This window comes from Neofelis nebulosa, chromosome 5 (genome assembly GCF_028018385.1).
Source record: "Neofelis nebulosa isolate mNeoNeb1 chromosome 5, mNeoNeb1.pri, whole genome shotgun sequence".
NCBI lineage: Eukaryota > Metazoa > Chordata > Mammalia > Carnivora > Felidae > Neofelis > Neofelis nebulosa.
Genome location: NC_080786.1, coordinates 124,645,524 through 124,669,940, shown reverse-complemented (window position 1 = coordinate 124,669,940; position 24,417 = coordinate 124,645,524). Strand labels below are relative to the sequence as shown.

Here is a 24,417-nt window from a genome sequence, read left to right as displayed (position 1 = left end):
AGCATTTGCTCACTTTGTGGCTCTGTGTCACATTTTGGTAATTCTCACAATATTTCAAACTTTTTTTATGATTAATATATTTGTTATGGTGATCTTTGATCAATGGTCTTTGATGTTACTATTATAATTGTTTTGGGGTGCCATGAACCACACCCATATAAAATGGTGAACTTAACAGATAAATGTGTGTGTTCTGTTTTCTCCATTGACTGGCCATTCCTTATCTGTCTGTCTCTCTTCAGGCCTCTTTATTTCTTGAGACACAACAATATTGAAATTAGGCCAATTAATAGTTCTACAAATGGCCTCTAAGTGTTCAATTGAAAGGAAGAGTCACATGTCTGTCACTTTAAATCAAAAGCTTGAAATGGTTAAGCATAGTAGGGAAGGCGTGTCAAAAGCTGAGCTAAGCCAAAAGTTAGGTATCTTGTGCCAAATAGCCAATTTGTGAATGCAAAGAAAAGATTCTTGGAGGAAATGTAAAGTGATACCCCAGTGAACACACAAATGATAAGAAAGTGAAACAAATAGCCTATTGCTTATATGGTGACTGTTTTAGTGGTCTGGATAGATCAAACCAGTCACAGTGTTCCCATAAGCCAAATCCTAATCTAGAGCAAGGTCCTAACTTTCTTTAACATTATAAGAGCTGCAGAGGAAAGCTGCAGAAGGAAAGTTTGAAGCTACCAGAGGCAGGTTCCTGAAGTTTAAGAAAAGGACCTGTTTCCTTAACATCAAAGTACAAGGTGAAGCAGCAAGTGCTAACATAGAAACTGCAGCAAATCATCCAGAAGATCCAGGTACAATAATTAATGAAGGTGGCTACAGTAAACAATAGATTTTCAATGTATTGAAAAAGATGCTTCTGGTGGAAAAAGATGCCATCTAGGTCTTTCATAGCTAGAGAGAAGTCAATGCCTGGCTTCATATCTTCAAAGGAGAGGCTGACTTCCTTGTTAGGGAGCTAAATGCAGCTGGTGACTTGAAGTTGAAGCCAATGCTCATTTATCATTGTGAAAATCATAGGGTTCTTAAGAATTATGCTAAGTCTATTGTGATTATGATGTATAAAAGGAAAAACAAAGCTTGGATGACAGCACATCTCTTTATGACATGATTTACTAAATATTTTAAGCCTACTATTGAGACCTATTGCTCAGAAAAAAAAAAAAAAAAAAAAGAAAAGAAAACTATTCCTCCCAAAATATTACTCCTTATCAACAATGCATCTGGTCATCTAAGAGCTCTGATGGAGATGTACAAGGAGATTAATGTTGATTTCATGCCTGCCAATATAAGATCTATTCATGCTTCCAACCCATGGATCAAGGAGTAATTTTGACTTTCAAATCTTACTATTTAAGAGGTGCATTTTTATAAGGCTATCACTGACATAGATAATGATTCTTCTGATGGATCTGGGAAAAATCAATTGGAAACTTTAGGGAAAGGATTCACCATTCTAAATGCCATTAAGAGCATTTGTGACTCAATGGAAAAGGTCAAAATGTCAGCATTAAAAGAAATTGATGCCAATCTTCATGGATGACTTTGAAGGTTCAAGTCTTCAGTGAAAAGAGGTAATCACAGATGTAGTGGAAATGACAAGAGAATTAGAATTAGAAGTGGAGCCTGAAAATGTGATTGAGTTGCTGCAATCTTATGATAAAACTTGAACAGAAGAGGAATTGCTTCTCATAAATGAACAAAGAAAGTGGTTTCTTCAAATGTAATCTACTCCTGGTGAGATAATTTGAAGATTATTGAAATGACAACAAAGGATTTAGAATATTAAATAATCTTAGTTGATATAGCAATAACAGGGTTTGAGGGTTGACTCCAATTTTACAATAAATTCTATTGTGGGGAAAATGCTATCAAACAACATCAATGCCACAGAGAAATTGTTCATGAAAAAAAGAGTCAATGCTGCAAAATTTGTCTTATATTAGGAAACTGCCACAGCCACCCCAACCTTAAGTAACCACCACCCTGATCAGTCAGTAACCATCAATATCAAAGCAAGACCCACCAACAGTAAAAAGACTACAACTTACTGAAAATTCACATGATGGTTAACACTTTTTAGCAATAAAGTATTTTTGAATTGTCACAGACTTTTTTTTAGCTATAATTCTATTGCACACCTAATAGACTACAGCATAGTGTAAACATAACTTTCATATGCATTGGGAAACCAAAAAATTCAGTGGACTCACTTTATTGTGATATTGCTTTATTGCAGGAACTAAACCTGCAATATCTCTGAGCTATGCCTGTAATAGTATTTATAACTCAAAGACCAAAGTAAATATTCACACGTACATCCTAATATATATAATTTATTGACAAAATAATGAGGGAGAAAGGAAAGTGCTTCCTTCAGAAAAATTCTAAATAATTTATTCTGTCTCCAAGAGGTAGAGCTTAATTTTCTTTCACTGGAATGTGTGCTAGACTTTATTACTTGCTTCAAAATAATAGGCTATGAAAAGAGAAAAACAGGAACTTTACAGTGGAGAAACCTGTCAGATTCCACCTTAAGTGAAAAAAATTGACACCACTGGTGATAAGACATGTTGTGATACAACCCTTGATAGGGTTTGATAAGAAGCACATTTCACTTCTGATATTCTTCCAAAAAATTTTTAGAACTTCTGATAAGTAAATATCAGATAAAACTGAATCAACAATGGTCTACAAAGCACCTGATCATATTCTTAAACATTATGAAGGATGTAGGGCACCTGGGTGGCTCAGTTGGTTAAATGCCAGACTTCAACTCAGGTCATGATCTCACAGTTTGTGAGTTCAAGCCTCATGTTGGTCTCTGTGCCGACAGCTAGGAACCTGGAGCCTGCTTCAGATTCTGTGTCTCCCTCTCTGTCTCTGCCCCTCCCCTTCTTGCTCTCTGTCTGTCTCTCTCAAAAATAAATAAACATTAAAAAAATATGAAGGATGTGAAGAGGAAGGAAAGACTGTGATACTGTCACCAGCTGAAGAAGGCTAAGGATACATGATGACTGAAAGTTAAGTGGTATCCCAGCTCTCTTGATTCAAACTATACTACAAAGCTATATTAATAAAAACAGTATTGTACTTGCTCAAAAACAGATACGTAGATCAATGGAACAGAATAAAGAGCCCAGAAATAAACCCATGCTATATGATCAACCAATCTATGAAAAAGGAGACAAGAACATACAAAGGGTAAAATACAGTCTCTTCAATAAAGTATATTGGGAAAATTAGACAGCTACATGCCAAAGATTGAAACTAGACCACTTTCTTACACCATGTACAAAAATAAACTCATAATAGATTAGTGAAAGACCTTAATGTAAGACCTGAAACTATAAAAATCCTAGGATGAAACATAGGCAATAGATTCTTTGGCATTTGTCCTGTCAACATTGTTTTGGATATGCCTCCTCAGGCAAGAGGAAAAAAAAAAGAAAACACAAATAAATGGGACTACATCAAACTGAAAAGCTTTACACATTGACAGAAACCATCAACAAAACAAAAAAGACAACCTAATGAATGGGAGAAGATACTTGCAAATGATGTATCTAATAAGGAGTTGTTACTGAAAATATAAAAAGAATTCATACAACTCAATAACAGAAACAGCAGCAGCAGCAACAACAACAATAATGAGCCTGATTAACAAATAGAGGACCTGAATAGACATTTTTCCAAAAAAGACACACAGATGGCCAACAGGAATGTGAAAAGATGTTCCATATCGATAGTCATCAGAGAAACCCAAATCAAAACCAAAATGAGATACTACCTCACACATGTCACAATGGCCGTTATCAAAAAGATAAGAAATAATAGGTATTGGTGAGGATGTGGATAAAAGGGAACCCTTGTGCACTATTGTGAGAATGTAAATTGGTACAGCCAATATGGAAAACAGTATGGAGATTCCTCAAAAATTTATAGCAATCCAGCAATTCCATTTCTGGGTATTTATCTGAAAAAAAGAAAAGAAAAAGAAAACACTAGTGTGAAAAGATATGTATACACCTATGTTCACTGCAGCATTGTTGACAATAGCCAAGATATGGAAGTAATGTGTGCCCATCGATAGGTGAATGGCTAAAGACATTGTGGTATATATATATATATATATATAATATTATATATATATATATAATATTATATATATAATATAATATATAATATATATATATATACAATTGAATATTACTCAGCCATAAAAATGAATGAAATCTTGCCATTTATGAAAATTTGGTTGGATTTAGAGGCTATTGTGCTAAGTGAAATAACCTAGAGAAAGACAAATAACATATAATTTTGCTTATATGTGTAATCTAGAAAACAAAACAAACATACCAGCAAAACAAAACAGAAACAGATTCATAGATACAGAAAATAAACTAGTGATTGCCAAAGGGGAGATCGGTGGAGGCATGAACAAAATAGGTGAAGGGATTAAGAAGGACAAACTTCTAATTATAAAATAACTTAGTTATAAAATAAATAAGTCACAGGGATATAATGTACAGCAGAGAGAATATAGTCAATAATTTGCAATAACTTTATGTGGTGTGGCAACAGATAGTAACTAGACCTATAATGATAATCATTTCATAATGTATAAAAATATCATCACTATCTTTTACACCTAAAACTAATGTGATATTGTATGTCAATTTAATTCAACTTAAAAATAAATAAAGATTAATGAAAAAGATATATAATTCTGACATATAAAAATTTGTGTTTGACATTAATTAGAAGTTCATACACACATATATATGTACATACATACAGTTAAACTGATATCCCCTGGAATGGATCATGGAATTTAAGAATGTGAAATATTAACAAAATCTACAAGTTAGTTAATAGCATTGTACCAGTGTTAATTTCTTGATTTTAATACATGTGTTTGTATAAGATGTTAGCACTGAGAAACTTTCATGAAGGTATATGATAACTCTTTATACTGTCTTTACAATTTTTCCATAAATCAGAAATTATTCCAAAATAATTCCCCTTTAATCTATAATATCTACATTTCTAAAATCTTAACATTTGTTAATTTTGGAGAGAAAATACATACAGGTTTCAAAAACTATTGTCCTATTTATTTTTCTGTAATTTTATTTTTTCTAAAAGAAAAATACTGCAATATTAATTTTCCCCCTTTCATTCAATGATATTTAGTGCTTACACAACCTTAGTTAACATTACATAAAAATATATAATAATGTTTTAATAACATCATAGTAAAAATTCTGACTCTAGTGAATTAAGTGTAATGGATTTTTGGAGCCTCTATTAACTCTGAGTTTACAAGACTGCTGCTTAGTTATCTAGTGGCATAGTGTTCTGAGAAATTTAAAGGAACTGCTACAAGTACCTAATTAATCCTTACAAAGTTGAGATAATCTGATTCATTAAAAGAACAATGTGTGCCTGGTACTGAACTAGAAATTTTTAATTACCATTTTGTACTTTGCTGATAACTTGATCTTCAGTGAAAAAAAGTGACTGTCTCTAGGTGACGTATCAAAAAGTTTAAAGCACAAAACTTCAGGAAATATAAGAAATCTCAGATAAATGACCTAGATTTTCAGAATTTATTTTTCTCATTTTGAAGTCATTTTCCTTACACTGTATGATTCTTAGGGCAATTTTAATAGAACCCCTCTTTCTAACACAAAATTTTCGTAACATTGAGTCACTTAAGCATTGAATACCTTGAAGTTGCTTTCTAATTTAATTCTTCCACTATTTGCTTCCATCTATTTTCTTCTAATGTTAAATGTATCCTATTTTCAAGATTTTCTTTTTTTTTTAATTTTTTTTTTTAACGTTTATTTATTTTTGAGACAGAGAGAGACAGAGCATGAACGGGGGAGGGTTAGAGAGAGGGAGACACAGAATCTGAAACAGGCTCCAGGCTCTGAGCTGTCAGCACAGAGCCCAATGAGGGGATCGAACTCACAGGCTGAGAGATCATGACCTGAGCCGAAGTCGGACACTTAACCGACTGAGCCACCCAGGCGCCCCAAGATTTTCTTTTTTATTAGCAGTTGTAGTAATCCCTTTTAAACTTGAAAAGACTCACAGTGTTCCAAGATATTACAGTGAAACAAAAGTTAGTTACTTGATATTAGATTTAATACTAGGGATTTTTTTTTTTTTTTTTTTAAATTTTTTTTTTTTTCAACGTTTATTTATTTTTGGGACAGAGAGAGACAGAGCATGAATGGGGGAGGGACAGAGAGAGAGGGAGACACAGAATCAGAAACAGGCTCCAGGCTCCGAGCCATCAGCCCAGAGCCTGACGCGGGGCTCGAACTCACGGACCGTGAGATCGTGACCTGGCTGAAGTCGGACGCTTAACCGACTGCGCCACCCAGGCGCCCCAATACTAGGGATTTTTTTAAACAAACATCTGTCTTTACATAAAATGAATAATCTACATGTGAATTTACCTATATCAAAACATCTTTTGAGAACTTTTTCAGAGATAATTAATCTTGTAGATATCTTTGCATTACTTCCCTTCATGGACACCTCCTAAATTAACTTTCATGTGGAAAAGTAACAATTTCTAGGCCAATCATATTAAATTATTTCATGAGAGAGTTTATCATTTCACCTGACTCGATATTCTACTACTTATACTTTTGATCTAAAACCTGTTTGACAGATAAAAGTTGAAACTCTTCATTAGTGGGATGAGGTTAGAAAAATCTTTAAGATCTAAGAATAGTTCTAATGTAAAAGGATTGAAGGGGGCCTGGGTGGCTCAGTAGGTTAAGCATCTGACTTCAGCTCAGGTCATAATCTTGCAGTCTGTGAGTTTGAGCCCTGTGTCAGGCTCTGTGCTGACAGCTCAGAGCCTGGAGCCTGGTTTGGATTCTGTGGCTCCCTCTCTCTCTGCCCCTCCTCCACTCACATTCTTTCCCTCTTTCAAAAATAAATAAACACTAAGAAAAAATAAAAAGATTGTAGAGGCCAAATTTGAGGTACACATTTCTATGAAGTTATCACTGCCTATTAAATAACAGATACTTTTGCAGTATCCAGGTCTTTTTTTCTTTCTTTCTTTTTAACTTTTTTTTTCTTACTTTTTAAGTGAACAGTATTTAGAATTGAATTTGGTGCTCATTAAAATTGATACTCCCCTAGAGTAAAGTAGTTTAAATTAAAAAGATATACATATGTATGTGTATAAAGAAACTTTGATTCAATATTTTACCATAAACTGGAATTTCTGCAGCACTATATATAGATTTCTTAATATTCCCATGGCCCATCTCTATTATTAAGTTCAGCTGGGACTTCAGCTTCAAATGAGATGTAGTAATAAGTACTAGATTTACCCTCCTGTGTAAAACAACAACAACAACATCAAAATCAAGGTGCTGGGCATCAAGCAACCGAAGAGAGTAATCCCTGAGAAATAGAAAACATCTGAGGTGACCCCTACAAATGTAGGGGCTTTCTGCCATGAGAGATTTCCAAGTTATGGTTCAGAGAAGAAGAACACAGGAAGAACCTAGCCTGAGGAAGTGGAAGTCCAGAGAGAAAAAGCAGCCTAGAGTTTACAGGGCAACACCATAAAGGAGGGACCTGCACAGAAAAATAACCCAGACTCATGCAGAATGATCCTGCTGAATATTCCACAGAGAAGTGATCAGTGATTGTATCTGAGGAGACTGCCAGAGGTAGTAAAAAGCATCCAAAAGGATTAAAGCAAATAGTGCACAACATTGACGCAGGCCAGGAAAAGTACCTGTTCCATACAGCCATACCAGAAAAACTCATAATTCATGTAGCATTGGGTAGGGTACTCAGAAGAGTCTTGTCTTAGTAGTGGGGGATAGTTAGCCCTATACTGGGTACTTTTTTGGAGCCACCTAACAAGTCATAAAAGCAAGACCATAAAGGATCTATTTCCAAGTAACCTTACTGCATACAAGAATGAAGCTTAAGGTAGAATCTGAGTGAGCCCTTGCAGAATTTGCTTCCCCTCTCTGGAACCAGGTCACCATGGCAACTGGACTGAAATTGATGAGAGCAATTAGAGTTTTTGAATTTGGTGGACTGGAAGGGCTGAAATTCCAGTCGGATGTGGCAGTATCAACTCCAAAAGACTATCAGGTTCTAATCAAGGTCCATGCACGTGGTGTAAACCCAGTGGAAACATATATTTGTTCTGGTACTCACAGGATAAAACCACTCTTACAACCTATACTCCTGGTTCAGGTGTGGCTGGGGTAATAGAAGCTGTATGAGATCATACATCTACTTTCAAGAAAGGTGATGGAGTTTTCACTACCAGCATCATCTCTGGGGGCTATGCCGAGTATGCTCTTGCAGGAGATCTCACTGTTTACCCACTGCCAGAAAAACTGGACTTTAAACAAGGAGCTGCCATCGGTATCCCATATTTTACTGCTTATTGAGCTCTGCTCCACAGTGCTCATGTGAAAGCTGGAGAAAGTGTTCTGGTTCATGGGGCTAGTGGAGGAGTTGGACTGGCAGTATGCCAGATTGCTAGAGTTTGTGGTTTAAAGGTTCTGGGCACAGCTGGTACTGAGGAAGGACAAAACATCATTTTGCAAAATGGAGCCCATGAAGTGTTTAACCACAGAGAACGTAATTATATTAATAAAATTAAGAAATCTGTCGGTGAAAAAGGAATTGATGTGATCATTGAAATGTTAGCCAATGTAAATCTTAATAATGATTTGAATCTTCTGTCACATGGAGGGCGAGTAATAGCTGTTGGCAGCAGAGGTCCTATTGAAATAAACCCATGGGACACCATGACAAAGGAATCTGGTATAATTGGGGTTGCTCTCTACTCATCAACTAAGGAGGAATTTAGGCAATATGCAGCAGCCCTTCAAGCTGGAATGGAAATTGGTTGGTTGAAACCTGTAATAGGCTCTCAGTCAGTATTCATTGGAGAAGGTGGCCCAGGCTCATGAAAATATCATCCATAGCAGTGGAGCTACTGGAAAAATGATTCTTCTCTTAGAATGATTAAGTCATGTATTTCTTGTGTAATTAGAAGTTTCCTGCCCCAGTTTTACTTATACTACTTTTGCTCTAATTAGCATTCATTTGATTTAGTGAGTTTCTTATATTGAAAAACAAGATTTATCTTTAGAGATCCGAGCATTGGAGTACAATTTATTTTATAGTTCACAATATGCTTTATGCCTCACACCAACCTCTAATCAAGGAATCATCATAATGGGAAGTAGAATGTTATAGCCATTTGGCATTGGGTATTACAGAAATTCCTGGTACTTGATAATTAATTCCATACCTTGGACTAAAGCAAGCTAATTCAAAATAAGACTGCATGATTTCCAAGCCTACTTGTCCTTGTAAAGGATCTTCAGTATATGTTTAGCCCAGAACTATATTGGACTCAAGATTTTCTAGACTAAACAAGACCCCTTTTCCAAACTAATCTCATTGGCAAAGTAAACAATGTCCACACAAATTTGTTTTTTTAAAAAATAGTTTTCCAATATTTACCCAAATATTAGAACATTCACTATGTTAATTGTTGATTACTAATTATCCATATATTCTGTGAAGATAACAGCCTTATCTTTGTTATAATGTGATAGTAGGTCCATAGTCTCTCCAGACAGATACTTCTTGATGATTTGATTTTCAAAGTAGATTTAGAATTATCTGTGTGATGGGAGTCATATATTTTTCTTTAAATTACTAAACAAATTTGACATATTAAGAGTGGGTGGGTTTTGTTTTCATAGCATGGTAACTTGCAGTAAATTCTGTAGAAAAATAAAAACTGTGTTTATCTATTTCATCCTTATATAATACTTGCCTTACATCACATCTCTTTTACGTTGTTCCTAATGATTAATGCCTAACAGTGTTCTGTGTTGGAAGTCTTTATCTAAACTAAATAAATGTCATTAATGTTATGTGCAAAAAAAAAAAAAAAAGAATGAAGCTTAAGAAATATTTATAAGAACGGGTGCTTGGGTAGCTCAGTCAGTTGAGCATCTGGCTCTTGATTTTATCTAAGGTCATGATCCCAGGGTCATGGGATTGAGCCCCACATCAGGCTCCATGCTGAGTGTGGAGCCTGCTTAATATTCTCTCTCTCCCTCTGCCCCTCTCCCCTACTTGTATACACACACACACTCTCAAATTAAAATAAACAAATACATAAAACTGCTTTAAAAAAACATAAAGAATATTTATAGGCATAAGAAGACTCAGAAAGTAAAATCCACAAGGTCTGTCACCCAACCAAAGATTTGAAGACATGCAATGAAGCAGAAAGATATGATCCATACTGAGAATAATCAATCAATCAAACCTGATTTAAAACTGACATAAGTGCTAGAATTAGCAGACCCAGAGAATAAACACAGTAATTATGCCTTGAATACATGTGTCTAAAAAGTTAAGTAGAAATATTGAAGATAGGAAAAAGACCCACATCAGACTTGTAGACATGAAAACTACAATGTCTAAATGAAAATTAAGGGTACTGAAGAAAAAGCAATAGACACTGTCCGAAATTTAAAACAGAAAATATAATTTTAGAACAAGTGCAAAGCTCAAGTGAGCTCTGGAAGAACTTCAAGCAACCTTTTAAATATGTAACTGGATCCCTGAAGTAGTGAAAAAAGAAGGGGCAAACAAAACAATCTAAAGAAACACTGGCCAATGTTTTTCAAATGTCATGAAAATTAAACACCCGTATTCCAAGAAGCTAAATGAGCTTTAAGCACAAAAAGTAAAGAAAATCACATCAACACACTTCATAATACAATTGCTTAAAACCAGTTATAAAAGGAAAACTCTTAAGAGCAGCCAAAGGAAAAGAGATATATATACAAATAAAAGTTAGGAAGAAAGCAGAATTCTCACTGGAAAAATGCAAACAGTGGAGGAATATCTTTAAAAATGTAAAAGAGAAGACAGAAAACCTAGAGTTTAATACTCAGTGAATATATTTTTCAAAAATAAATGAAAAAACAAGGGTAGTTCAAACATATAAAAGCTGGAAAATAATTTTGAGGAGACTTACACTACAATAAACTGAAAAGAACTTTCTCATGCAGATGAAAAATGATACCCCTGAAAGTATACATCTAAAGGAATTAAGATTACCAAAAAAGGTAACTATGTGGGTAAAAAAAAAAAATTTCCTATAATTTAAATTTCTTCAAAAGATAATTCACGACTTAAATAAATTCATTGTGTTTTATAACATGTATAAGTAAAATAAATGAAAAAATACTAAAAGACCAGGAAGTAGAAATGGAAGTAAACTATTGTCAACTTACATGTACATATAGTGATATAAAATCACTTAAAGTCGAATATGTTAAGTTAAAGATGTATACTCAGTATACATCAGTATAAACCTCAGTACAATCAATAAAATAAGAAAATAAAGAAGTATAACTAATAATCCAACAAAGGAAATGAAATGGAATCACTAAAACATACTGAGTCCACAAGAAGACAGAAAAGGCAGGAAGTAGAACAAAGAGCAGAAAGGACAAAAAAAAAAAAAAAGGAGATGATAGACTTAAATCTAAATATACGAATAATCATACTAAATATAATAGGTCCAGACATTCCAATTAAAAAGAGATTGTCAGATTAGAAGACCCAGATCAATGCTGCCTATAATAAATTCATTGTAAATATAAATATACAAAAGAGATGCTATGCTAAAACTATTCAAAATGAAGCTGAAGCAGCCATATTAATATCAAACAAAGTACATTTCAAGGCAAATAATATTACAGGAATAAAGAAGATCACTTCATAGTGATCAAAGGGTCTACTTATCAAAAAGACATAATAATTCTAAATCTTTGTGCATCTAATACCAGATTTTTGAAATACATAAAGCAAAACTGATAGAACTGAAAGAAGAAATAGACAAGTACAGTATTACAGGTAGATATTTCAATACCTTTCTCTCAAAATATGATAGAATAAATAAACAAAATCAGTAACAATATGAAATTTTTGAAGAATATTATCAACACACTGACCCAATAGACATTGGTTAAATGCACACTCTTCCAGTGCACATGGAAAATTTTCCAAAATAGACTATCATGGATAATAAGAACAAGTCTCAATAACTTTAAAAGATTAAAATTATAAAGAGTTTGTTCTCTGACCACAATGGAATTAAATGAGAAAACAAGAGAAACATATCTGGAAAATCCCTGAATATTTGATAATAAATAACACACTTCTAAATAACACATGGGTTAAAGATGAAATAGTAGAATTGTAAAATATTTTATAATAAATTACAATAAAAACACAGGGTTTCTGGGAGTACTTAGGAGTAAAGCAGTACTTAGGAGAAAATGCATGTAGCTCTAAACACCTGTTGGAGAGGAAAAGTCTCAAATCAATGACCTCAGCTTCTATTTTAAAAATTAGAAAAAGAAAGCTAACTAAACCAAAGTGAGTAGAAGAAATTAAAAGACCAAAATAGAAATCAATGAAATAGAAAACAAAATCCATAGAGAAAACCAAAAATAAACAAACCTAATTCATTGAAAAGGTTGATACAATTGGTAATCCTATAACCAGATTAATTAAAGGAAGGAAGGGAGAATAGAAGTATGTTACCAATATACCAATATGAAGAATGGAAGCAAGGACATCACTATGGATTCTGCAGATATTAAAAAGACATTAAAATATTATTATGAGAAACTGTAGCCTATAAATTCAACAACTGGAACAAAATAGAAAAAGTTTTTTAAAGACAAAAACTACTAAAGCTTATTGAAGAAGAAATAGATAATCTATAAATATATATGTATATATGCATGCATAAACACACAAATATGTATGTGTATATATATACACATACATATATGTGTGTATATATATATATACACACACATATATATACGTATATATATATACACATATATATATGACATTCAATTTTACTAAGTAAACTTCCCATGAAGAAAGCCCAGATGGTGTCACTGATTAATTCTATCAAACCTTTAAAGAAGAAATTATACCAATTCAACACAAACTCTTCCAGAAAATTAAAGAATGGGAAATACTTCCAAATTCATTCTATAAGGCCATCATGACCATTAAACCAAAACCAGACAAAGACATCACAAAAAAGAAAACTAAACATGAATATCCTTCATAAACCTAAATGAAAAAAATATTTTTAGGAAACTAGTAAATAAATTTCAACCATATATAAAAGGGATAGTGTATCATGAACAAACAAGTAAGATTTATCTAAGGAATGCAAGGTTGGTTTAACATTTATGAATTAATATAATTCACCACATGAAAACAATAAAATGAAAAATCATGTGATCATTTCTATAAGCACAGGAAAACAATGTGACAAAATCCAACATCCATTTATGATAAGAATTCCGAGCAAACTGTGAAGAGAAGGGGCCTTCCTCAACCTGACAAAGGTCATCTACAAAAGTTTTTCTGCTAACATACTTAATGGTGAAAGACTAAATCCAGGGACAACACAAGGATGCCCATTCTCATCCCTTCAATTCAATATTGTTTTGAAAGTTCTGGACAGTGCATTTTGGAAAATAAATAAGTTGTCTAAGTTGGATAGAAAGAGAAAATGCCCTTAATTACAAATTCTGTGATTGTCTATATGGAAACCTGTAAAATATCTACTAGAATTAACAAGTGAGTTTAATTAATTACAGAATATGAGCTCAAAATACAAAAACCAATTGTTTCTGTACACTAGCAATTAATGAGAGGTAGTTGAAATTTTAATTTTTAATTTTTATTGTTATTTATTTATTTGAGAGAGAGAGAGCACACAAGGCAGAAAGGAGGGCAGAGGTAGAGAGAGAAAGGGAGTGTTAAGCAGGCTCTACACTCAGGGTGGAGTCTGACTTGGGGCTTGATTCCGTGACCCTTGGATCATGACCTGAGCCAAAATCAAGTCAGACACTGAACCAACTGAGCTACCCAGGCACCACAAGAGGTAACTGAAATATTTAAAAGATTGCAACTGAAAGCACATTAAAAAATATGAAGTACTTTGGAATAAATCTGGTAAAAAATGTTCAAGTTCTGTACACTGAAAGCTATAAAATATTGCTTCAGCAAATTAAAGAACACTTAAATAAATGTAGAGACATATTAGGTTCAATGATAGGAATAATCAATGTTGTTAAGATGACAGTTCTCCCTTTACTAATCTATAGAATCAATGCAATCCCAATTAAAATCCTAGTATACCTTTTTTTTTTTAGAAATTGCTAAGTCAATTCTAAAAAATTCACATGGAAATTCAAAGGACTTGGAATAACCAAAACAAGTGTTTAAAAGAAAAATAAATATTACCTGATTTACAATACTTATTATAAAACCATAGTATAAAGACAATGTGGTCTTGGGGAAAAGACAGATAAATGAGCTGTTGGGACAGAATTGAAAGTCCAGTAATAGACCACACCAAGCAATTACTTGATTTTTGACAAAGGTTTAAAGGAAATTTGATGCAGAAAGGATAATCTTTGATACATGAACAATTGGATTTTTACATTTATTCCATATAATCCATACTGCTAATTAAATACAAAAGTCATAAAAGAGAATCATAAAACTAAATTGTAAACCTAAAACTGTAAAAATTATAGAAGAAAACATAGGAGAAACCATTCTGACCTTGGGTTAGGCACAGATTTCTATGTTTTTGAGGTTATTTATTATTTATTTATTTATTTAGAGAAAGAGAGAGAAAGCATACGCATGCAAGCTGGGGAGGGGCAGAGAGAGGGAGAGAGAGAATCCCAACCCGGGTCTTCTCAGTGTGGAGCCTGACACAGGGCTAGATCTCATGACAGTAAAATCACAACCTGACCCTATATCAAGATTTGGATGCTTAACAACTGAGCCACCCAGGCACCCCCTAGACAAAGATTTCTTTTATTCAAACACAAAAGCTTGGCCCATAAATAAATATATTGATAAATTTAACAATAAAATTATTATTTTTTTTTTATTCTTTGAAAGACACTCTTTAAAGAATGAAATGACAAGACCCAGGCTGGAAGAAAGTATTTGCAAAACATTTATCTTAAAAAAGACTATAACTAGAATATATAGAACTTACAAAACAATGGTAAGGTAGTTTGACTCCTGAACACACTCTTGGCTCTATTGTCTCCTGGACAGTACAAAGAGTGTTATGGAATTACCAAGTAGACCAACTAGGCTGCAGTAGTAAGATCATATAGGGAAACTAGGCAGCAACATCATGTTAAAGCATGAGGCATGCTGGAACCAGGAAGTAACACTGAAAATGGTGGAGAAAAGTAATGCAGGATTACACAGGACTGGGGAAATGATTTAGTTAGATTGTGTACATAGTATGATCAGTCTAGCAAAGCTGTTCAAAGCACAGGGTGTAAAGCTTGCTGTGCCTGGAGTAGAGGTTACAGCATGTAGTTCTACTAGGGTATCAAGATCTTTGTTCAGAGAATGTGTTTTAAGGGACTTATTCCTAATGGAAACTAAAGTACTATATATACATTTGGAATCATGTTTGAAGACTTGAGACAAATGCACCCTTAGAGGGCAGATGCAGAAAATCCAAAAAAGAAGACAAAGGAGACAGAAGTCTTAAGGTAAAAGAAAATAATAATATTTACAGATATCAAGGGAAGAAAAAGTTTCAAAACACACCTCATTGAAAATTATAGAGAAGTCAAGAAGGGGACATTAAGAATCGATGGTTAGATGATTAGTTATGACCAGTAAGAGTGTAGTACTGGTAGACTGGTGGGATAGGGAATGGATACCCATGGGGACAAACTAGATCTGGAAACAGATTGTCCAGGTTTAAACACTGATTTCATCCTAAAAAAAAAAAAAACAAAAAAAAAAACATTGCAACTTTGGCCAAATTTCTTAAGCCTTCTGTCCCAATCAAATGGGGATAATATAATAATAATTACATCATAAATTATAAAGATAAAATAAAAACTTTGTCACATAGTGTACAGTAAAACTAGCTATAAAAATCATATATTCATTTGAGAAGTTTAGTTATGTAAGGCAAAAGATAAATAGATATAGTTCTCCTTTTTCTAGGCCACACCAATTATGGAGAAAATTAAATATTTATGCTACTATAGTAACAGATACCTTGTCCTAGGTCAGAAATGGTTTTTTAATTGGGATTAGAATTCCACCTGCTTTCCTTACTTTCTGCCCTTAACTCCTGAATCAAGAGAAAGTATTTCTTAATAGTCCCCTTTTGTAAAATATATCTTCTGTTGGCTATCCCTCATACTCCCAACCCTGCACTCTTTCTTTCTTCACCATGTATGCCACTGATTGCTAATTACTGACCTCTAAGATGAGATCATGCATGCAATGAAGGTATAAGAAAGATGTACTAAGAAGAATATATGGAACATAAGTATTCTTAAATTATATCACTGTCAAGATTTATTCATAAGTGATATATTTTCCATTATTATATTTATAAAAATATATTCATTAGAAGAATATATCTGTGAAAAAATATATTCATTCTTGAGATTATACTATCTTATGACCTCAATCTTTTTTGTCTACACCGCAGTCTTCCACTCTAGCAATAAAGAGGGCAGAGACAAAAATAAATATTTTCACAAAGACTTATATAATCACAATAAAATCTGGTCAACTAAAACTAAATAGTCAAACAAATTTGGAAACTAATAAGTTAGTGAATTGAAATCTGGCAAATTGTGTTCCCTGCTTGCCCTTGCATTCATTGAGATTTCTTTTTATTCTTGTAAGGAATTTCCTCCCTTTTTATTTAGACTAGTTTAAGATGAGTTTTTATTACTTGCTTTCAAAAAAACCTTGACTAACATATAATATCTCTCATATCTGGCTCCTTTCCAAATGCATGTTTCACATCTTCCCTTTCAATGTCAAACTTTTTAAATGAGTTTATAATAACTTTATTACTTCCCTTCTCAGTCATTCCTAGTGGTTTCTACCTGTACTACACTGCCAAAACTAATCTAACCACGGTTGCCAGTGAGTTCTACGTCAATAAATCCAGTAGAACAATTGCAGTTTTTATTTAACTTGATTTTTCAGCAGCATTTGACATTGTTTCACCCTGGAAATTCTTTCCTTCATTTATTTAATATTTTTTCTATATTTTCTATTGATTTAGCTGTACCTTTTTGATCTCCTTTGTCATATCTTTCTTACCTGATCCTTAAATGTCAGAGTTCCTCTGGAATTTCTTCCTCACTACTGTTTTTTTTTTGTTTTGTTTTGTTTTGTTTTTTTCCTTTTTTTCTCTCTGGTTTTCCTTTTTTTTTTTTTTTTTTTTTTAAAGAAATGTTATCACCACATACCCAGTTACTCAAGAGAGAAAATTGGGACTCATGCAGTCATCCTTGATGGTTTCCTTTTCTTTACTGCCCCTATAAAAGAGTCTACCTTCAGATTGCTCTTAGGCTAACCACTTTTCTCAGCTTTACTGCCAGCCACCCTGTTCTGATTCCCACCATCACAGTCCCACCTGAACTTACTACAATGTTTTTTTAAGTGATCTACTACATCCAATTGATTTCTTCTCTAAACTATTCTTTAATCTCAGCTACAATGTTAAAAAAATTTAAATCATAAAATGAAATAATTCTTACTTAAGACCCTTAACAGCTTTCTAATATTTTTAGAATGAAGTCCAACAGGGCTTCCCACAGTGCGGATGGTTCCCACCTGTTATCTTCAACCTCATCCCTTACATGCTTCCTTCTTTATATTTCATTCACATTTGGTTTCTTTTGGCATTAGTAAGGTACTATTAGCTCTTTGGCCTATGGGCCCTCAAGTGGACTGACTTCCCTGAGCCTGGGTAGCCCATCCCATTCCCCACTTTCACCACATTAATATGCACTCATCTTTGAAGCCTTAAGTAAGTTGTCATCACCTTGGCTCTTATCAAACACAAGGCTGGGTTTCATGACATCCTTCCCATCTCTTTTGTAATATCTATTACACATACAATTATTTAATATCTGTATTTTCTTCAATATTATAAATTCCCTAAAGGCAAAGGCCAAAGCTATTTTATTGCTGTGTCTCTAAACCTAGCCCAGGCCAGGCTGATAACAGATGTTAAAAAAAATATGAAATGAATGAGTGACTTTTTTCCAGAATCCATTGTGTGACTATAAACTATATTATATTTGTAAACTATATTATAAGCTTTTCCTTGAGATAAAGCAAATGCTTTTCCTAAACCAAGGTGGTCCTTGCATTGATGGCTTGAAGTTGTAACTATACACTGTGAATAGATAAAAAATCCATTTGCCCCAAAATATCTTACCTGGTAATCTATCATAATTCTCTTCCTTAGTATTTGTCCTAAAACTGACCTGCCTTCACCCACATTCACTTGGAATCCCTAATTATGGGATGAAGTATTAATTGCTTTCCAAAAAGTCAGTGTGAAATGCATATCATTTTTTTTCCCTGGGGGCAGAATCCCACTTCCCTGTCTTCAGCCAATTGGAAGGTTTATTAGATTTGCTAATTGTTAAATGCTACCCTTGAGGATATGAGAGAAAGAACACATAGCTATTACTAGGGACTGTAAACTTAACCCAGAAAAATAGGGCCTTTCTGACCTTTATGTTTTGGAATGCTAAGTAAGAAAATTGGCCATCAGAAAGAAGGATGACAATGAAGACTAAGTTCCTCACAAGTTTGTATAACCAGCCCAAATGCCTTCAAAATGGATATGTATTTTGAAGTAATCCTTTTAATATGTAATAACAGGGTAGTACCTAGTTATTGCGCCCTTGGGCCAGGTTTCCCTGATAGCTCTGTCATTGGCCAACTGAAGGCAGAATAAATGAAATTAACTCTCCAGGAATAAATGGCACCAAACTCCATGACATAGATTGGAAGGAACCCAAACACAGGCTTTAAACTCCATCTTAAAATGAAGGCCAAATCAGCAAAATGGCCTGTACATAAATACGATTTGAAAAAAGAAAAATGAAAGAAGGCAGGTAAGTAAAATACAATGGTGCTCAGTAGTAGACAGTAAAAGTACTACAAGGGAAAAAAGCATATCAACATACAGAATCTTACCACATTTCATCAATTCTATGGTATGTTCCTTCTCTATATTTCTCATCTATGAAATGAGGATGTATTTTACAATTGATGATGTGTCAAATTTAAATGGAAATATGTTTTCTTTCTTAGTGGTGCATATAATGATGTGTCTTATAATCAATGACATCTTAGAATGATTGATTGAAATACAGTATTTTCTTATAAATATATCCTGGTGGCACATGTTCATTGCCATATTTTCAATTCATGTCATAAACATTTTTATGTTTGGCATAATTGCCACATATAGCCCGTGAAAGAGAACAGGAAACTTATGTAATGGATATATTTGATGGAGAGTTAAAACATGACAAACCTCCACAGATAGCAACAATCCAGAAAGGGCAATAAATTCTTGAATTTGAATAGATCAGTAAAGACCCTGTATTCTACAGAAACAAGTCATTAGATTTATACATAGAGAGAGGAGGGAGTGTGAGGGGTGAAGGTAGAGAGAAACAGAGAGAGAGAGAGCAAGAGAGAGAAGGAGAGAGAAAACACACATGATATGCAGATATGTAAAAGCACCAACCAATATAATTTTCTTCTATTTAAAGATGACAGGAAAATCTCTGAAGTTAGGTAACAAAACTTTCTTTCCCTTTTTCTTTCTTTCTTGCTTTTTTTTTGTTATTGTTGTTACTTAGGACTTTCTTTTTTAAAGTTTACACTGAGTGATAATTCGTTGAGTTGGAAAATGCCAAATGAAAGTGAAAATCTAACACAGGCTGCATATGAATGTCTTCTCAGGAAATTCTTGTAGATTTTTTTTTTCTTGTCAAGCAGTGTATGTCGGTGAATTGTACCTAAAGAAAGATGACTATCAGACTGGTGGCACCAAAACTAGTCAAAGTATTCTTTTTTTTTTTTTTTTTAATCAAAATATTCTCAGTGGTACTCAAGAATAGCAGAGAAAGGTAGAGGGCTTTATGCTAAAAACAAAAACAAAAACAAAAAACCCAAAAAACAAAAAAACAAAACAAAAAAACCAATCCTTGCACAAAAAGCAAGAACTAATCACAAAGAAACCTCAGAATTGCCTTCCCATAAATGTTCTTTACAAAGCAGTGCATTATTTTACAAGTCACTATTGATCAAAAGTTAGTTTCAATAAGGTATTTCTATCACTGGAAATGACTATTGGACTCTTATTTATTTTTTCAGAAGTTTTTCCTGAAAAAATACAAAGATTTTAAAAATATTTGTTCTTGGGGCACCCGAGTGTCTCAGTTAGGTGTTTGACTCTTTATTTCAGCTCAGGTCATGAACTCACTGTTAATGAGTTCGAGCCCCACATCCGGCTCTGTGCTGATAGTGCAAAGCCTGCTTGGGATTCTCTGTACCCCTCTTTCTGCCCCTCTCCTGCTTGCACATGCACACACATGTGCTCTCTCTCTTCCTCTAAAAATAAATAAATAAACTTAAAAAATGTATTTGTTCTTGCATGTTGCAAAAAACTCCTCAATTCAGAAGAATTGAGAGCAAGTTGAAACAGATTCTTCTTCCTCTTCCCAACCACATCAGATTAAGAACTGACTATAAGCCTTATTTGTTGTTGTTGTTAAGTATAATTAACATACAATATTTTATTAGTTTCAGGTGTAAAAACATATTTCTTTAACATTTGCAACAACGTGGATGGAACTAGAGTATATTATGCTAAGCAAAATAAGTCAGTTGGGGAAAGACAAATACCATATGATTTCATTCATATGTGGAATTTAAGAAACAAAACAGATGGACATAGAGGGAGGGAAGCAAAAATAAGATAAAAACAGAGAGGGAGACAAACCATAGGAGACTCTTAAATGCAGGGAACAAACTGAGAGCTGCTGGTGGGGTGTTGGGTGTGGGGATGGGCTAAATGGGCATTGAGGAGGACAGTTGTTGGGATGAGCACTGGGTGTTATATGTAAGTGATGAATCACTAAATTCTATTCCTGAAATCATTATTACACCATATGTTAAGTAACTTGGATTTAAATTTTAAAAATATAAGGGAATTATAAAGTATAACATAAATATAAATTAATGAAACAAATACAAAAAAACCATATTGCTTTAACAATTCTATACGTTATTCAATGCTCACCATTGTAAATGTAGTCATCACTTGTCACCATAGAACATTATTACAATATTATTGACTATATTCCCTATGCTGTACTTTTCATCTCTGTAACTTATTTATTTTATAACTAGAAGTTTATATCTCTTTATCCCCTTTATCTATTTCATCCCCTCACCTCCCACCAACCTTCCCTCTGGTAGCCATCAGTTCACTCTTGTATTTAAGGGTGTTTTTATTTGTTTGTTTGTTTGTTTGTTTTTAGATTCCTCATATAAGTGAAATCATATGGTATTTGTCTTTCTGTGTTTGACTTATTTCTCTTGCAAGTCCATCCATATCCATCCATGTTGTCACAGATGGCAAGATCTCATTCTTTTTTATGGCTGAATAACATTCCATTATGTATATAAAACTTCCTTATCCATTTATCTATCAATGGATACTTGGCTTGCTTTCATATCTTGCTTATTATAAATCATGCTATAATAAACATAGGGATGCATATATCTTTTCAAATTAGTGTTTCTGTTTTCTCTGAGTAAATACCCAGTAGTAGAATTATTTCTATTTTCTTTTTTTAAATTTTTTGAGGAAACTCCATACTGTTTTTCATAGTGGTTGTACCAACTTACATTCCCACCAATAGTACCATAAGGGTTCTTTTTTCTCCACATCTTTGCCAACATTTGTTATGTCATTTCCTTTTACTTTTCTTTCTTTCTTTCTTTCTTTCTTTCTTTCTTTCTTTCTTTCTTTCTTTCTTTCTTTCTTCCCTTTCCTTTCCTTTCCTTTCCTTTCCTTTCCTTTCCTTTCCTTCTCTTCTTCTTTCCTTCCTTCCTTCCTTCCTTCCTTCCTTCCTTCCTTCCTTCCTTCCTTCCTTTTTCTGATTCTAACCATTCTGACAATTGTAAGGTGATTCTTGTGGTTTTGATTTGTATTTCCCTGATGATTAGTGATGTTGAGCCTGTGTCTTTTTATGTGTCTGCTAACCATCTGTAGGTCTTCTTTGGGAAAATGTCTATTTAGGTCCTCTGCCCATTTTTTAATGAGATTATTTGGGGTTTTGTTACTGAGTTCCATAAGTTATTCATATTTTTTGGATATTAACCCCTTATTGGATATATCTTTTACAAATATCTTCTCCCATTCAGCAGATTGTCATTTTCTTTTGTTGATGGTTTCCTTCACTGTGCAGAAGCCTTTTGTTTTGGTGTAATCCCAATAGTTTATTTTTGCTATTGTTTCCCTTGCCTGAGAAAACATATCTAGAAAAGTGTTGCTAAGGCTGTTGCCGAAGATATTACTTCCATGTTTTCTTTTACCAGTTTTATGGTTTTAGGTCTCATATATAGGTCTTTAATCCATACTTCTAATGTTTATTTTTTGAGAGAGCATGAGCAGAGAAGGGGAAGAGATGGGGACAGAGGACCCAAAGCAGGCTCTGTGCTGACAGCAGTGTGCCCGATGTGGGGCTCAAACTCAAGAACAGTGAGATCAGCTGATATCAGATGCTTAACCAACTGAGCCACCCAGAGGCCTTGGTCTTTAATCCATTTTGAGTTTATTTTTGTGTATGTTGTGTAAAAGTCCAATTTCATTCTTTTCCGTGTAGCTGTCCAGTTACCCCAGCACCATTTATTGAAAAGAGTGTCTCTTCCCCATTGTATATTCTTGCCTCTTTGTTATAGATTAATTGACCAGATAAGTGGGTATATTGCTGGGCTCTCAATTCTGTTCCATTGACCTCTGTGTGTATATTTGTGCCAGTATCATATGGTTTGATTGTTATGGCTTTGTGTAGTATACCTTGAAATCTAGGATTGTGATACTTCCAGCTTTGTTTTCTTCTCAAGATTGCTTTGGCCATTCAGAGTCTTTTGTGGTTCCATAATGAATTTTGGTATTATTTGTTCTAGTTCTGTAAAAATAAATAAATAAAGTCCTGTTAGTTTTCACCAAATAAGCTTTATTTTTTTTTTTAATTTTTTGTTTAATGTTTATTTATTTTTGACAGAGACAAACAGAGCATGAGCAGGGGAGGGGCAGAGAGAGAGGGAGATGCAGAATCCAAAGCAGGCTCCAGGCTCTGAGCTGTCAGCACAGAGCCCGACGTGGGGCTCGAACTCACAGACCATGAGATCATGACCTGAGCCGAAGTTGGACACTCAACCGACTGAGCCACCCAGGCGCCCCTCACCAAATAAGCTTTAGAAAGAGCCTCTGTTTTAGAGGTGTGGGTCACCAAAAAGAGAGTGATAGTATCCACTGTCCATTATCCCTAATGTTCCAGCGTTGGTTTTAAGGTTTAACACTATCAAGATATGGTCCTATGCTCACAGTGGATGTGGCAGGTGATTGCTTTGCTGGTCTTCACTCTTCCTGGGCTTTGGATCTGCTGCTTCCCTGCAGTTTATTTGATTTTTTTCTAACTATTTTTCAAAAGAGTAGGATCACCCTATAGGAATGTACTTTGGGATAAAGATGGCAACATTCAACTTTTGTATGCAGTTTTAACCTAATTTTTATCATTGGAAGAATGAGCTGCTCCTCACAGATTCATTTTCCAGAATGTTTTAGGTGAGAAATGGGGAGAAGAGGGATTTCTTCACATTGGCTTATTTCCTCCTAAGTAGCATTTGCAGGACATGAGCCTTTATTTGTTGCCTCAATTTGTTTATTTTGCCCAGTTAAATGAAGTTTATTTATTTTTATTTATTTTAATTATGAAATTTATTGTCAAATTGGTACCATGCAACACCCAATGCCCATCCCAACAGGTGCCCTCCTCAATGCCCATCACTCACTTTCCCCTCTCTCCCACTCCCATCAACCCTAAGTTTATTCTCAGTTTTTAAGAGTCTCTTATGGTTTGCCTCCTTCCCTCTCTGTAACTTTTTTTTTCCCCTTCTCCTCCCCCATGGTCTTCTGTTAAGTTTCTCAGAATCCACATAAGAGTGAAAATATATGGTATCTGTCTCTCTGTATGACTTATTTCACTTAGCATAACACTCTTCAGTTCCATCCACATTGCTACAAAAGGCCATATTTCATTCTTTCTCATTGCCATGTAGTATTCCATTGTGTATATAAACCACAATTTCTTTATCCATTCATCAATTGGTGGACATTTAGGCTCTTTCCATAATTTGGCTATT

At 34.0% G+C, this 24,417-nt stretch overlaps 1 long non-coding RNA gene and 1 pseudogene across 1 annotated transcript in view; both read left to right on the top strand.

Annotated features, from left to right (window-relative positions):
* The window catches only part of LOC131512693 (uncharacterized), a 176,656-nt gene that overhangs the window by 8,443 nt on the left and 143,796 nt on the right, over positions 1–24,417 (top strand). The gene's annotated exons all lie outside the window — the stretch shown is intronic.
* On the top strand, positions 7,465–9,169 carry LOC131512691 (quinone oxidoreductase-like; annotated as a pseudogene).